This window comes from Odocoileus virginianus, chromosome 30 (genome assembly GCF_023699985.2).
Source record: "Odocoileus virginianus isolate 20LAN1187 ecotype Illinois chromosome 30, Ovbor_1.2, whole genome shotgun sequence".
Lineage (NCBI taxonomy): Eukaryota > Metazoa > Chordata > Mammalia > Artiodactyla > Cervidae > Odocoileus > Odocoileus virginianus.
In genome coordinates, this window is record NC_069703.1 from 38,922,746 (window position 1) to 38,937,732 (window position 14,987).

General features: G+C 40.1%; 1 pseudogene; it reads left to right on the top strand.

Annotated features, from left to right (window-relative positions):
• The first annotated feature begins 13,986 nt into the window (after nucleotides 1-13,986).
• On the top strand, nucleotides 13,987-14,297 carry LOC110147642 (small EDRK-rich factor 1 pseudogene; annotated as a pseudogene).
• Nucleotides 14,298-14,987: the final 690 nt, after the last annotated feature.

A 14,987-nucleotide genomic window follows, 5' to 3' on the forward strand; every position in this document is an offset into this window, starting at 1 on the left:
AACAGGACTTAGCAAATAAGCAACAACAATGCTAGACACTGGCTTAGTGTCTAAGATACAGTTCCTGTCTTTGATAGCTCCCATTACAATGGCAGAAACAGACATTTGTACAGTTCATGTAGTCATCAAAGGTATGCATACAAGGGGCTCCTTCCCAAAACAAGTGAATCTTTAGCACTGACCAAGCAGACCTGCTTCCTTTTGCTTGAATGTACTTGAATACTCTTGCTTATACATTATCTTCCTTAATATCCATTTACCTTTGACTTTTCCATTCATCTCTGGCTATCTGACTCCCACACAACCAAAAAGCAAGATCAAATAATAGAAAGCAGGTAACATAGTGGTTAAGGGCTCAGGCTTGAGAGACAAAATAGGTTCCAGTTCTAGCCCTGCCATTTACCAGCTGTGTGACCTTGGACATATTGCATCACTTTCTAGAGAATCCATTTCCCCATCTGTCAAAGTGAGGAAATTTGACATCTTCATCACGTAGAGGATATAATGAAATAACCTGAGTGAAGGCTTTCAACACCAGGCCTCACAAGCAGCCAGGATTTTCCCTTTCTGTCGTTCTGTGATCATTCCTGGAACACAAGAAGGTCATGAAGTTTCCTTCCTGTGACTTCTGACATTTGATGACAGCTCAGTAGCATCACCTGTTTTACATTTCATCACATTCCCTATACAGTAATTCTCTGGGTTGGTTTTGGGGGGGGGGGGGCTGTGCTGGGTCTTTGTTGCTGCAGGGGCTTTCTGGTTAGCAGGGCTTTAGTTACTCTTCAATGTGGTGGCTACTCTTGTGGTTCCTGGGCTCTAGAGCACAGGCTCAATAGTTGTGGTGCACAGGTTTAGTTGCTCCACAGCATATGGGATCCTCCTAGACCAGGAATCGAACCTGTGTCTCCTGTATTAGCAGGCTGATTCTTTACCACTGAGCCACTAAGGAAGCCCTAGTAATTCTTTTGTCCATCTTGGCTTCTAGTGCTACCATTTAGTAGTTATTTGTAGAGTTTAAATGCAAGTTCTTTAAACTCTCAGAATGTCTATTTTCGCATCTATAAAACAAGTATAATTACAATAGTATCTATTTCATACAGTTGTCATATCAATTAAATGATAGGTATGCATAAAGGCCTAGCAGAGTGCTTGGTTCGTAAGTTAGCTGTTTTCAGTTTTAGCATTGTTAAGACTGCATGTGTCTTAAGAGGAGAAATTGTGTTTTGTAGTACATCGTACTGCAAAGTTAACAGCACAGACTCTGGAGTCTTCAGTTCAAATCTGAACACCACATATATGTTGCTCAATCTGAGTAAACCTCTCTAGGCCTCAGTTTCCTTATCTGCAAAATGAGAATAATAAAAGACCTCCAGGACTTTCCTGGCTGTCCGGTGGTTAAGAATGACTTCCAATGCAAGGGGCACAGGTTCAGCCCCAGTCAGGGAACTAAATCCCACATGCCACAACTGAGACCCCGTGCAGCCAAATAAATAAATAAAAATAAATATTTAAAAAAAGACCCCAATTCTTCAGGTTGATGTAGGAATTAAAGAAGAAAATACACTCCTTGGGCAATTGGCACAGTGCCTGGCATAAATACTGATTTCTTGAGCAATTATTGTGTGCCAGGTCATGTGCTAAATATTTTGTTTAGCATGTTCTAAATATTTTTTTCTGTGAACCCCATAACCTTTACTTACTACTCATAAAGTAACCATTCAAATATTTATTGAATGAATGAATGAGTGAATTAGTGAATGCTGACTCATAGACCAAAAGAATCCTGCCTGCATAAATTGGTTTGTCCCAGGTTAACACTCCTCATTCCTCTCCGATGAACAAGTGGATAAGCCATGAAGTTCAGCACTTGTAAAAAGCAAGAGAGCATGGAAAGGAGGGCGATATGAGGCCCCGGCTCTTTTACTTTAGAGAAATGACTCACCCTTTAGCACTGGAATTCATTTCTCAGAACTGGTAAAATGAATTTTAAAATATTGCTGTAGGCAAAAGTGGTAAAATTCACAACATTTAAGATCATTAAAGACAGAGAAAGGAGCATCTCTTTGAGAGAAATAAAAATCAACACAACTCTTCTTGAGGGCATTTAGCCTAAAAGGAAATAATCAAGGATGTGCACAAAGGTCACGTAGTAAGTATCTTAGTGATGTGTGTAACACTGAAATATGGAAGTGATCTAGATGTCTCATAAAAGGAAGTGGAGCAATTAAATACTTCATCCACAGAGTGAGATACAGTGCAGCCATTCAAAAAATTGTGTGGAAATGAACTTAACAACATGGAAAAAATATTCCAGTTAGTTAACTTATAAACTTTGTGACCTTAGGCAAATTACTTCTCTGCCTCAGTCTCCTTGAGTTTCCAGGTGGCTCAGAGATAAAGAACCTGCCTGCCCTATACTACCCAAAGCAATCTATAGATTCAATGCAATCCCTATCAAACTACCAATGGTATTTTTCACAGAACTAGAACAAATAATTTCACAATTTGTATGGAAATACAAAAAAACCTCAAATAGCCAAAGTAACCTTGAGAAAGAAGAATGGAACTGGAGGAATCAACCTGCCTGACTTCAGACTATACTACAAAGCCACAGTCATCAAGACAGTATGGTACTGGCACAAAGACAGAAATATAGATCAATGGAACAGAATAGAAAGCCCAGAGATAAATCCACGAACCTATGGTCACCTTATCTTCAACAAAGGAGGCAAGGATATACAATGGAAAAAAGACAACCTCTTTAACAAGTGGTGCTGGGAAAACTGGTCAACCACCTGTAAAAGAATGAAACTAGAACACTTTCTAACACCATACACAAAAATAAACTCAAAATGGATTAAAATCTAAATGTAAGACAAGAAACTATAAAACTCCTAGAGGAGAACATAGGCAAAACACTCTCTGACATAAATCACAGCAGGATCCTCTATGACCCACATCCCAGAATTTTAGAAACAAAAGCAAAAATAAACAAATAGGACCTAATGAAACTTAAAAGCTTTTGCACAACAAAGGAAACTATAAGCAAGGTGAAAAGACAGCCCTCAGATTGGGAGAAAATAATAGCAAACGAAGCAACAGACAAAGGATTAATCTCAAAAATATACAAGCAACTCCTCCAGCTCAACTCCAGAAAAATAAATGACCCAATCAAAAAATGGGCCAAAGAACTAAACAGACATTTCTCCAAGGAAGACATACAGATGGCAAAAAAACACATGAAAAGATGCTCAACATCACTCATTATCAGAGAAATGCAAATCAAAACCACAATGAGTTACCATTAGATGCCAGTCAGGATGGCTGCTATCCAAAAGTCTACAAGCAATAAATGCTGGAGAGGGTGTGGAGAAAAGGGAACCCTCTTACACTGTTGGTGGGAATGGAAACTAGTACAGCCACTATGGAAAACAGTGTGGAGATTTCTTAAAAAGCTGGAAATAGAACTACCATATGACCCAGCAATCCCACTCCTGGGCATACACACCGAGGAAACCAGATCTGAAAGAGACACGTGCACCCCAATGTTCATCGCAGCACTGTTTATAATAGCCAGGACATGGAAGCAACCTAGATGCCCATCAGCAGACAAATGGATGAGGAAGCTGTGGTACATATACACCATGGAATATTACTCAGCCATTAAAAAGAATTCACTTGAATCAGTTCTAATGAGATGGATGAAACTGGAGCCCATTATACAGAGCGAAGTAAGCCAGAAAGATAAAGACCATTACAGTATACTAACACATATATATGAAATTTAGAAAGATGGTAACGATAACCCTATATGCAAAACAGAAAAAGAGACTCAGATGTATAGAACAGACTTTTGGACTCTGTGGGAGAAGGCAAGGGTGGGATGTTTCAAGAGAACAGCAGCGAAACATGTATATTATCTAGGGTGAAACAGATCACCAGCCCAGGTTGGATGCATGAGACAAGTGCTCGGGCCTGGTGCACTGGGAAGACCCAGAGGGATCGGGTGGAGAGGGAGGTGGGAGGGGGGATCGGGATGGGGAATACATGTAAATCCATGGCTAATTCATTTCAATGTATGACAAAAACCACTGCAATGTTGTAAAGTAATTAGCCTCCAACTAATAAAAATAAATGGAAAAAAAAATAATTAAAAAAATAAAAATAAAAAAATAAAAAAAAAAAAAAAAAAAAAGAACCTGCCTGCCAATGCAAGAGATGCAAGAGCCACAGGTTTGATCTCTGGGTCGGGAAGATCCCCTGGAGAAGGAAATGGCAACCTGCTCAAATATTCTTGCCTGGAAAATTCCATGGACAGAGGAAACTGGCAGGCTACAGTCCATGAGGTCACAAAGAGTCGGACTCGACTGAGGGACTGAGCACAGAGTCACATGTTTTATTTTTTATAAAATGTGTACTATAGAGAAAATGGTGTGAGAGTAAATCCTTCAAAATCTTCATGGTTTTTGCTTGGTATTGGGAAATACGCTGCACTTTTTATTGTTTTTGCCTGTCTTATTTATATATTTACAATGAATGTAGGTTTCTTATGTAACTGAAAAGTTATAATAATTTTTAAAAAACAACAAAAAAAAAGATCATTGCTTTAGTAGGGGAGTAACAGGTATCTGGAATTTTCCACTCTGTCTGTGCCCCTTTTAGCTGATGTGTTTGGTATAAGAGGGTAAAGGAGTCAGTCTTCTCCACTCACTTTAAAAGGTGATCCCTCCTCTTTCAAAGGAGAGACGATCCCACCCCCAGAAGCCTTTAGGCAACGGCAGGTTCCCAGCAGCGTGGGGCCCAACAGGATAGCACCAGCACCAAACTCAAGGTGGACAGGATATGAGTCATCATACTGGTGTTTTTGTCAAGTTGACTATAATTGCTCTTGTGTTTTTCTTTGGAGATGTGAGTGTGAAGTGATGAGATTAATTTTTTGAAAAAACAAAAATATCAAGACAAACATCTAAATATGTGATTCCTTTCAAAGTACTAATTTTTTAGTAACTCCACACTTATTTACATGTTTTTGTACATTTTTTTCAAATATATATATTTTTTGATTCGGGGGGAGGGAGAGAAGTCAAACCAATTTGACTTTATTTATTTATTTGGCCACACCATGCAGCATATGAGGAGAACTTAGTTACCTGACCAGGGGTCGAATCCATGCTCCCTGCATTGAGAGTGGAGAGTCTTAACTGCTAGATTGCCAGGGAAGCCCCCCAATTTAAAATTTAAACTTTAAAATTAGTTCCCAAGGAAATATTTTTCTAGTTCCTAATTTACTAAAATTGTGATACCAAGTGCTTGTTTTAGATGCAGTGAAATGGACATTCTAATATTTCCAGTGGCATTATAAATCAGTGAAAACCCATGTGTATGTGTGCTCAGTAGCATCCAACTCTTTGTGAACCTGTGGACTGTGTGAGGCCCACCAGGCTCCTCTGTCCATGGGATTCTTCAGGAAAGAACACTGGAGTGGGTTGCCATGCCCTCCTCCAGGGGTTCTTCCTGACCCAGGGATCAAACCCATGTCTCTTGCATTGCAGGCAGATTCTTTATGGCTGAGCCACCGAGGAAGCCCCAGTGAAAACCTACTGGAAAACAATTTGGAAGTAAATATCAAGAACCACCGGGAAACATATACACCATCATATGTAAAACAGATAGCCCGGGGGAATTTGCTCTATGACTCAGGGAACTCAAATGGGTGCTCTGTGACAGCTTAGAGTGGTGGCATGGGGTGGGAGGTGGGAGGGAAGGCCAAGAGGAAGGGGACATATATATACCTATGGCTGATTCATGTTGATATATGGCAAAAACCAACACAGTATTGTAAAGCAATTATCCTTCAATTAAAAATAAATAAAAAAACAAAAGAATCATTAAATTCTCATACCCTTTGATCCAACATCCCTCTTCCAGTAATCTAAGCTGAAGAAATAAGAAAAAATTGCAAAACAGAAAAAGAGACACAGATGTACAGAACAGACTTTTGGACTCTGTGGGAGAAGGCGAGGGTGGGTTGTTTCAAGAGAACAGCATCGAGACATGTATATTATCTAGGGTGAAACAGATAACCAGCCTAGGTTGGATGCATGAGACAAGTGCTCGGGCCTGGTGCACTGGGAAGACCCAGAGGGATCGGATGGAGAGGGAGGTGGGAGGGGGGACCGGGATGGGGAATACATGTAAATCCATGGCTGATTCATGTCAATGTATGACAAAACCCACTACAATATTGTAAAGAAATTAGCCTCCAACTAATAAAAATAAATGAAAAAAAAAATCAAAATCGAAAAAAAAAAGAAAGAAAAAATTGGGGGAAAGTTACATATATTTCATAATAAAACATTTGAAACAACCTAAATGTTCAACAAAAGAGAAGTGGTTAAGTAAATTCTGCCATATCTATTTGATGAAATATTATGCAGCCATTAAAAATATTATGAAGACTAGAGCAACATGAAAATATGCTTATGACATAATTTAAATCAGGTTAGCATTTTATAAATTGTATATACACTATTATTTCTATTTTTTAAATTGTGTATTAAGGAAAGATAAGGAAAATGCACCAAAAGGATAGCAGCGGTAGGTGGCACTCGTGGTGAAGAATCTGCCTGCCAGTGCAGGAGACTTAAGAGATGTGGGTTCAGTCCTGGGTCAGGAAGATCCCCTGGAGGAGGGCATGGCAACCCACTCCAGTATTCTTGCCTGGAGAATCCCATGAACAGAGGAGCCTGGTGGACTACAGTCTGTGGGGTCGCAAAGAGTTGGACACAACTGAATGGACTTAACATGCATGTGTTGTAAGCTATGGGTGATTTTCTTTCTTGTTTTAATTTAATTGGTCTTCATTTGCTTTTATCTTTGAAAAACTAGTTTATCTTATTTTTTATTTTTTAATTATTTTTTAATTGAAGGACAAGAAAAACTAGTTTATTTTAAATGGATAAAATCCTTGGGAATTCCTTGGTGGTCCAGTGGTTAGGACTCTGTATTTCCACTGCTGAGGGTTTGGGTTCAGTCTCTGGTGGGAAAGCTAAGACTCATCAAGTCACATGACCAAAAATAAAATAAAAAGACAAAATCCATGTAAAAGTCATATTAGAAAATTAGTCTCACTTCATCTTCCCCTGTACCCTACTTATTCACCAACTTTTGATTATTTCAAACATTGAATCTATCTTTACAGAGGGTAAAGATTTGCTATTGATAAGGATATTCAAAAGAACGTGTCATAGATCCTAAAGCCATTTCTGAATTGGGTACCCCCAAAATGTTTTGGAGAGTGGAAGTGTCCCTGGAATAAATGCACTGCCCCCAAGGTGATGACAACTTGAAGTTAACAATATTCTTTTGTACACATAAGGTGTGCTATGTTTTTAAAGAATCAGGCATAATATTGTTTTGGGCCCCAGTCTGACCTTAAGTTGGGTCCACTCCTGAAATTCAGTCCTTATTAGATGTACCTGATAAGGTTGGTGGCTGACAGGTAATAATCAGAGTTACTGTTTTTTAAGCAATTACTATGTTCTGATCTCTGTACTAAAAACCTACAGAGGACTTCCTTGGTTATCCAGTGGTTAAGAATCTGCCTTGCAATGCAAGAAACTCAGGTTCTATCACTGGCTAGGGAACTAAGATCCCACATACCACAAAGCAAATAAGCCAGCAATTAGAGAATCTGTGCATAGCAATGAAAGATCCCACATAAGACAACTAAGACCTAATGCAGCCAAATAAATAAATATTTTTGAAAGGGGCTTCCCTGGTAGTCTCCAGTGGTTAGGAGTCTGCCTTGCAATGCAGGGAACACCGGCTCCATCTCTGATCCGTGAAGATTCCATATGCCGCAGAGCAACCAAGCCCATGGGCCACAACTACTGAGCCTTCCCTCTGTGACAAGAGAAGTCAGCACAATGGGAAGCCCAAACGCTGCAACTAGAGAGTAGCCCCTTTGCACAACAGCTAGAGAAAGCTTGTGGGCAGCAATGAAGTCTCAGAACAGCCCAAAATATTTAAAAATAAATACAGAAATAAATTTTAAAAATATTTTTTAAAAAGTAAAAAATAAAAAACTGTCACATCTTAAACACTTCAACAATCTTCTGAGATAGACATTATTATCCTTGCTTTACTGATAAGGAAACTGGGGCTCACGGAGAAATACAGCCAAGGTCACAGCTGTGAGAGGTAGAAATGGATTTTAGCCTAGGCTGCCTGACTGCAGACATATCCTCTCAAGGCTCAATTGTTATGAGGTACTTCTCTTACTGCTTGGACAGCCAGGAGATCAAACCTGTCAGTCTTAAAGGAAATCAACCCTGAATGTTCACTGGAAGGACTGATGCTGAAGCTGAAGCTCCAATACTTTGGCCACCTGATGCGAAGAGCCGACTCACTGGAAAAGACCCTAATGCTGGGAAGGATTGAGGGCAGGAGAAGAAGGGGGTGACAGAGGATGAGATGGTTGGATGGCATCATCGATTCAATGGACATGAGTTTGAGCAAGCTCCAGGAGAGAGTGAGACAGGGAAGCCTGGCTTGCTGCAGTCCATGGGGTCTCAAAGAGTCAGACAGGACTTAATGACTGAACAGCAACCACAACTGGGGAGGGGAATCAGGTGTCTGTATCGCTGAGGAAAAAGAGAAAAACTTGCCTGGGGAAGACAAGCCTGATGTCTATACTTGGTGTTAGGCTCTCAGAGAGCCTTGAGGACATCTGCCTCAGATGCTACTTGTTCTCTGTGTGACCTTGGGAAACTGCTTAACTTCCTCAATGTCTGTTTCTTTTTCTGTGAAATAGGTGATAGTCCTTAGCCCATAGGGTTGTTCTGAAGATCACATGAAATAATGTATGAGATCAAAGACCTAAATGTAAGGCCAGATATTATAAAACTCTTAGAGGAAAACATAGGCAGAACATTCTTTGACATAAATGGCAACAAGATCTTTTTTGATCCACCTCATAAAGTAATGAAAATAAGAACAAAAATAAATAACTGGGGCCTAATTAAACTTAAAAGCTTTTGCATAGCAAAGAAACCATAAGCAAAACAAAAAGACAGCTCTCAGAATGGGATAAAACATTTGCAAAAAAAGCAACCAGCTAGGGATTGGTTAATCTCCAAAATACACAAATATACAAACATTTCATGCAACTCAAAATTACAAAAGCAAACAACCCAATCAAAAAAACGGGCAATTGATCTAAATATATATTTTTCCAAAGAAGACATACAGATGGCCAAGAGACACATGAAAAGATGCTCAACATCACTAATTACTGTTGTTCAGTCACTCAATCATTTCTGACTCTGAGAACCCAGTGGTTCGCAGCATGCCAGGCTTCCCTGTCCTTCATCATCTCCCAGAGCTGGCTCAAACTCATGTCCATTGAGTCAGTGACGCCATCCAACCATCTCATCCTCTGTCATCCCCTTCTCCTCCTGCCGTCAGTTTTTCCCAGCATCCGGATCTTTTCCAATAAATTGGCTCTTCGTATCAGGTAGCCAAAGTATTGGAGTTTCAACTTCAGCATCGGTCCTGCCAATGAATATTCAGGGTTGATTTCCTTTAGGATTGACAGGTTTGATCTCCTTGCAGTCCAAGGGACTCTCAAGAGTCTTCTCCAACACCACAGTTCAAAAGCATCAATTCTTCAACACTCAGCTTTCTTTATGGTCCAACTCTCACATCCATAGATGACTATTGGAAAAACCATAGCTTTGACTAGATGGACCTTCATTAGCAAAGTAATGTCTCTGCTTTTTAATACACTGTCTAGGTCTGTCATAGCTTCACTAATTTTTAGAGAAATGGAAATCAAAACTACAATGAAGTATCACCTCACACTGGTGTAAATGTCCATTATAAAAATATCTACAAACAATAAATGCTGGAGAGGGTATGGAGAAAAGAGAACTCTTACACTTCTGCTGGGAATGTAAATTGATGCACCCACTATGGAGAACAGTATGGAGGTTCCTTAAAAAACTAAAAACAGAGCTACAATATGATCCAGCAAGGGTTTCCCTGGTGGCTCAGACAGTAAAGAATCTGCCCTCAATGCGGGAAACTCAGGTTCTATCCCTGGGTGGGGAAGATCTCCTGGAGAAGAAATGACTACATGCTCCAGTATTCTTGCCTGGAGAATTCCATGGATAGAGGAGCCTGGTGGGTTACAGTCCAGGGAGCTGCAAAGAGTTGGTCATGATTGAGTGACTAACACACACACACACACACACACACACACAATGATCCAGCAATCCCAATCCTGAACATATATCCAGAGAAAACCATAACTGGAAAAGATACTAGCACCCCAGTGTTCATAGCAGCACTATTTACAATAGCCAAGACATGGAAGCAACCTAAATGTCCATTGACAGATGAATGGATAAAGAAGACAATGGATAAAATATACAATGGAATATTACTTAGCCATAAAAAAGAACAAAATAATGCCATTTGCAGCAACATGGATGAACTTAGAAATTCTCAGACTGAGTGAAGTTAAGTCAGAGAAAGACAAATACCATATAATACCACTTATACATGAAATCTAAAAGAGGGTACAAATGAACTTAAATACAAAACAGAAATAGTTGCAGATGTAAAAAAGCTTATAGATACCAGAGGGTAAGGGAAGGGGAGGGATAAGCTGGGAAATTGGGAATGACATATACATACTACTATATATAAAACAGATAACAAATAAGGACCTACTGTATAGCACAGGGAACTCTATTTGATACTCTATAATGACCTATCTATATATGGGGAAAGAATCTAAAAAAAGTGTTGATATAAATATATATATATGATTCACTTTGATGTACAGCAGAAACGAACACAACATTGTAAATCAGCTATACTTCAACTAATATATAAAATCAAATAAAAACACTTTATGCTTGAGAAAAGATAATAATGTATGAGAAGGGCTCTCTACAGAGACTGGCACATAGCGTGCACTCCATAAATGGAAGCTATCATTATACTTTTCTACTAATACGATAGTTGTAATAAGTAACTTGTTACAGTTGCTGTGATAGAAGCTGTTGTGTGTTCTACCTCTTTGAACTCACTTTACAGTATCAAATGAACTTGTTAAGAGACAATAACATAGCATATTCAAAGTGGTATAAAGTAAGCATTAGTTTTATTTCACGCATTTTTTATGTCAGGACAAAGGGTAAATAAGCAGATGGAAATGCAAGCATCCATATGTTTGAACACAACAATGATCTTCCTGATCCATGTGTCACAGAGGCAATTAGGGGCACTTCCCTAGCTACATAGATTTCACTTCTGGCTGTATCTGAACATCTGGAATGAGGCTGCATACCTCCCTGTCCACAGCCACAAATAATCACAGAGACAGGATGTGCATGTCCCACGGCTGATGGCTGCCTACTGCAAGGGATATTCTTTCCCTAGTTTGCAAAGCATAGCACAGTTTGTACCTACATCCTTAACCACTGTTGTCGTTGTTCAGTCATGTACAACCCTGCAATATCACGGACTGCAGCATGCCAGGCTTCCCTGTCCTTCACCATCTCCTGGAGTTTGCTCAAACTCATGCCCATTGAATTGATGATGCCATCCATCCATCTCATCCTCTGTTGGCCCCTTCTCCTCCTGCCTTCAATCTTTCCCAGCATCGGGGTCTTTTCCAATGAGTCAGCCCTTCATACCAGGTGGCCAAAGTATTGGATCTTCAGCTTTAGCATCAGTCCTTCCAATGAATATTCAGGGTTGATTTCCTTTAGGATTGACTGGTTTAAGAGACTCTCAAGAGTCTTCTCAGGCACCACAGTTTGAAAGCATCAATTCTTTGGTGCTCAGCCTTCTTTACGGTCCAACTTTCACATCTGTACATGACTACTGGAAAAACCATAGCTTTGAATAGATGGACCTTTGTTGGCAAAGTGATGTCTTTGCTTTTTAATACGCTGTCTAGATTTGTTAGAGCTTTTCTTTCAAGGAGCAAGCATCTTCTAATTTTGTAGCTGAATTCACTGTTCACAGTGATTTTGGAGCCCAAGAAAATAAAATCTGTCACTGTTTCCATTGTTTCCCTATTTGCCATGAAGTGATGGAACTGAATGCCATGATCTTCATTTTTTCAATGTTGAGTTTTAAGCCATCTTTTGCATTCACCTCTTTTCCTCTTCAGCTCAGACAGCAAAGAATCTGCCTGCAATGCAGGAGAGACAGGTTTGATCCATGGGTCAGGAAGATCTGCTGGAGAAGGGAATGGCAATCCACTCCGGAATTCTTGCCTGGAGAATTCCATGGACAGAGGAGCCTGGTGGGCTACAATCCATGGGGACTCAAAAGAGTTGGACATGCCTGAGTGATTAACACTCACTCTTCATCAAGAGGCTCTTCAGTCCCTCTTCACTTTCTGCCATTAGGAGTTATTATCTGCATATCTGAGGTTGTTGACATTTCTCCTGGCAATCTTGATTCCAGATTCTGAGTCATCCAGCTCGCCATTAATAAGGTTCTCTTATTTGCTTGATACTGATTTTTAGGAAATAGTTTCTTTTCTTTCCCATATAGATGTGAAACAAGAATTAAAGGAGGTGGGACTTCCCTAGTGGTCCATTGGCTGAGACTCCAAGCTCCCAGTGCAAGGGGCCTGGGTTTGATCCCTGATTCGGTTAGGGAACTAGACTCCTCATGCGACAAAGAAGATAGAAGATCTTGAGAGCCACAACTATGACCAGGCAGAGACAAATTAATTAATTAAATAATTAATTTTTAAAAAAATTCAAAGAGGTATATCTTGATACCAAAAATTCTAAGCTTTAGCTACTAATTAAATTGAAAGCTACTTCTAAAGGCCAGTTTAAGTAGAATTAAGTGATAAAAAGAATAGTATAAATATTTGAGGTGGGCTCTCCATATGGAGATTACTGCTGCTGCTACTAAGTCGCTTCAGTCGTGTCTGACTCTTTGCTACCCCAGAGACTGCAGCCCACCAGGCTCCTACGTCCCTGGGATTCTCCAGGCAAGAATACTGGAGTGGGTTGCCATTGCCTTCTCCATTTAGGGATTAACTAGTGTTTAAATGATTAGACATCTTGTTTTATTTTTTCCCCCCATTTCTTTACTCCCCTGGAGGGTTTTTAAAGTACTGATATTTATTTCTTCTGTCTGGATGTGTGCCTGGCTAAATGCAGATCATACATTCCCCTGGGTTTTCACAACCTGACTCTTCCTGCAAAGATGGTGTGGTGCAATGATCTAGAGTCCAAGTTTTGGAGTCAGGCAGACCTGGGTTTGAATTATAGTTCTTCTATTTACTAGCTCTTTGTAACACCATGGACTGTAGTCTGCCATGCTCCTCTGTTCATGTAATTTTCCAGGCAAGATTACTGGCGTGGGTTGTCATTTCCTTCTCCAGGGGATCTTCCTGACCCAGGGGTTGAACTCTTATCTCTTGTGTCTCTTGCATTAGCAGGCAGAGTCTTTATCAGTGCACCATCTGGGAAGCCCTGCAATCTCAGGCAAAAACCTCTGAAGCTCAGTTTCTTCATCTATAAAATGGGCCATATTAGTACCATTGACACTATGATATTAGCTTTATAGAATGAACATGGATTAAAGGAGATAATACATGCACACCCCTCAACCTAATCTCACAGAATGGGCTTTTAGTTTTTAGCTATGATTTTCATGATCAGTTTTATTTTCATTAAGGTCTCAAAACTTGGTAGCTATTATGATGTTATCTATGGTTTCTAACTGCCAGGGTTATTTATGGCTTTGTTGTTTAACTTTTTAAATTTGTTAGTGATTAACATGGGATCATAAAAGAGTAGGACACGAGAGCACAAGCGTTTCCCGGCGGGGGCCAGCGGGAGCTCAGTCTTCCAGATCAACGCGTGGGGACCGCGGCTGAGCGTGCCAGGTGGTCGTTGCTTTTCCGAGTCGCTCTCCTCCAGGCTCGGTCCGGTCGTTATCATGGCCCATGGAAATCAACGAGAACTTGCCCGCCAGAAAAACATGAAGAAATCCCAGGAAATTAGTAAGGGAAAAGAAAAGAGGATAGCCTGACTACCTCTCAGAGGAAGCAGCAGGACTCTGAGATCATGCAACAAAAGCAGAAGGCAGCCAATGAGAAGAAGTCTATGCAAAAAAAGAGAAAAATAATGACTATCTGGAAAACCTGGGTGCTACTGCTAACTAGGTGTATCATAAGCTCTATGATCAAGATTTTGTAGAGTGAACAGTCAGTACATATGTTATATTCTTATAAAACTATTTAAACTTTTCCTTCCAACCTGGTTTAGTGTGATGTTTCAGAACCATTCTTCAGAGAATAAAACACTAACCGTGCATATGAAAAAAAAAAAAAAAGAGTAGGACATGACTTAGCAACTAACCATCAAACATGATCTTTAGCCTAGTACCTGGGCACTTTTCTCATCATCTCTGCAACTCTGACAATGCCTGGCACCCTGCCTAGCACACAGTCGGCACTCAATAAATGACTGTTGAATCATATTCAGCTGAACTGAACATCCATTCAGATGTTAGCACAGGAGCTGTGTCACGGAATAGCTGTCATTCCCAAACAGACAGCCAACCCTGACACAGACATGCTTGCATAGTTTGTAAGCCATGATTTCAACTTCTTGCATCGCAGGCACCTCAGTTAATATTCCACGTCACTCACATGACCCTTAGAAGGAACAGACCGACTAAGAGAATTATCCAGTTCAGCAGCGAAGAGAATGAGTCTTGGTCCAGGCAGATCCAGGCTTATACCCTGGCTCCAGCACCATCTAGTGGGTCAGTTACTTCATCTCTCTTAGAACCTCAGTTCTAACCACAGCTTCTTCATCTGTGAAAAGGGGATAACCACAGCACTTGTCTCATCAGGTTATGGTGAGAATAGTGACTTCCATGTGCTGTTCTCTTTTCCTGGAACAATCTTCCTCTGAGTTTCACTCCTGCCTTTT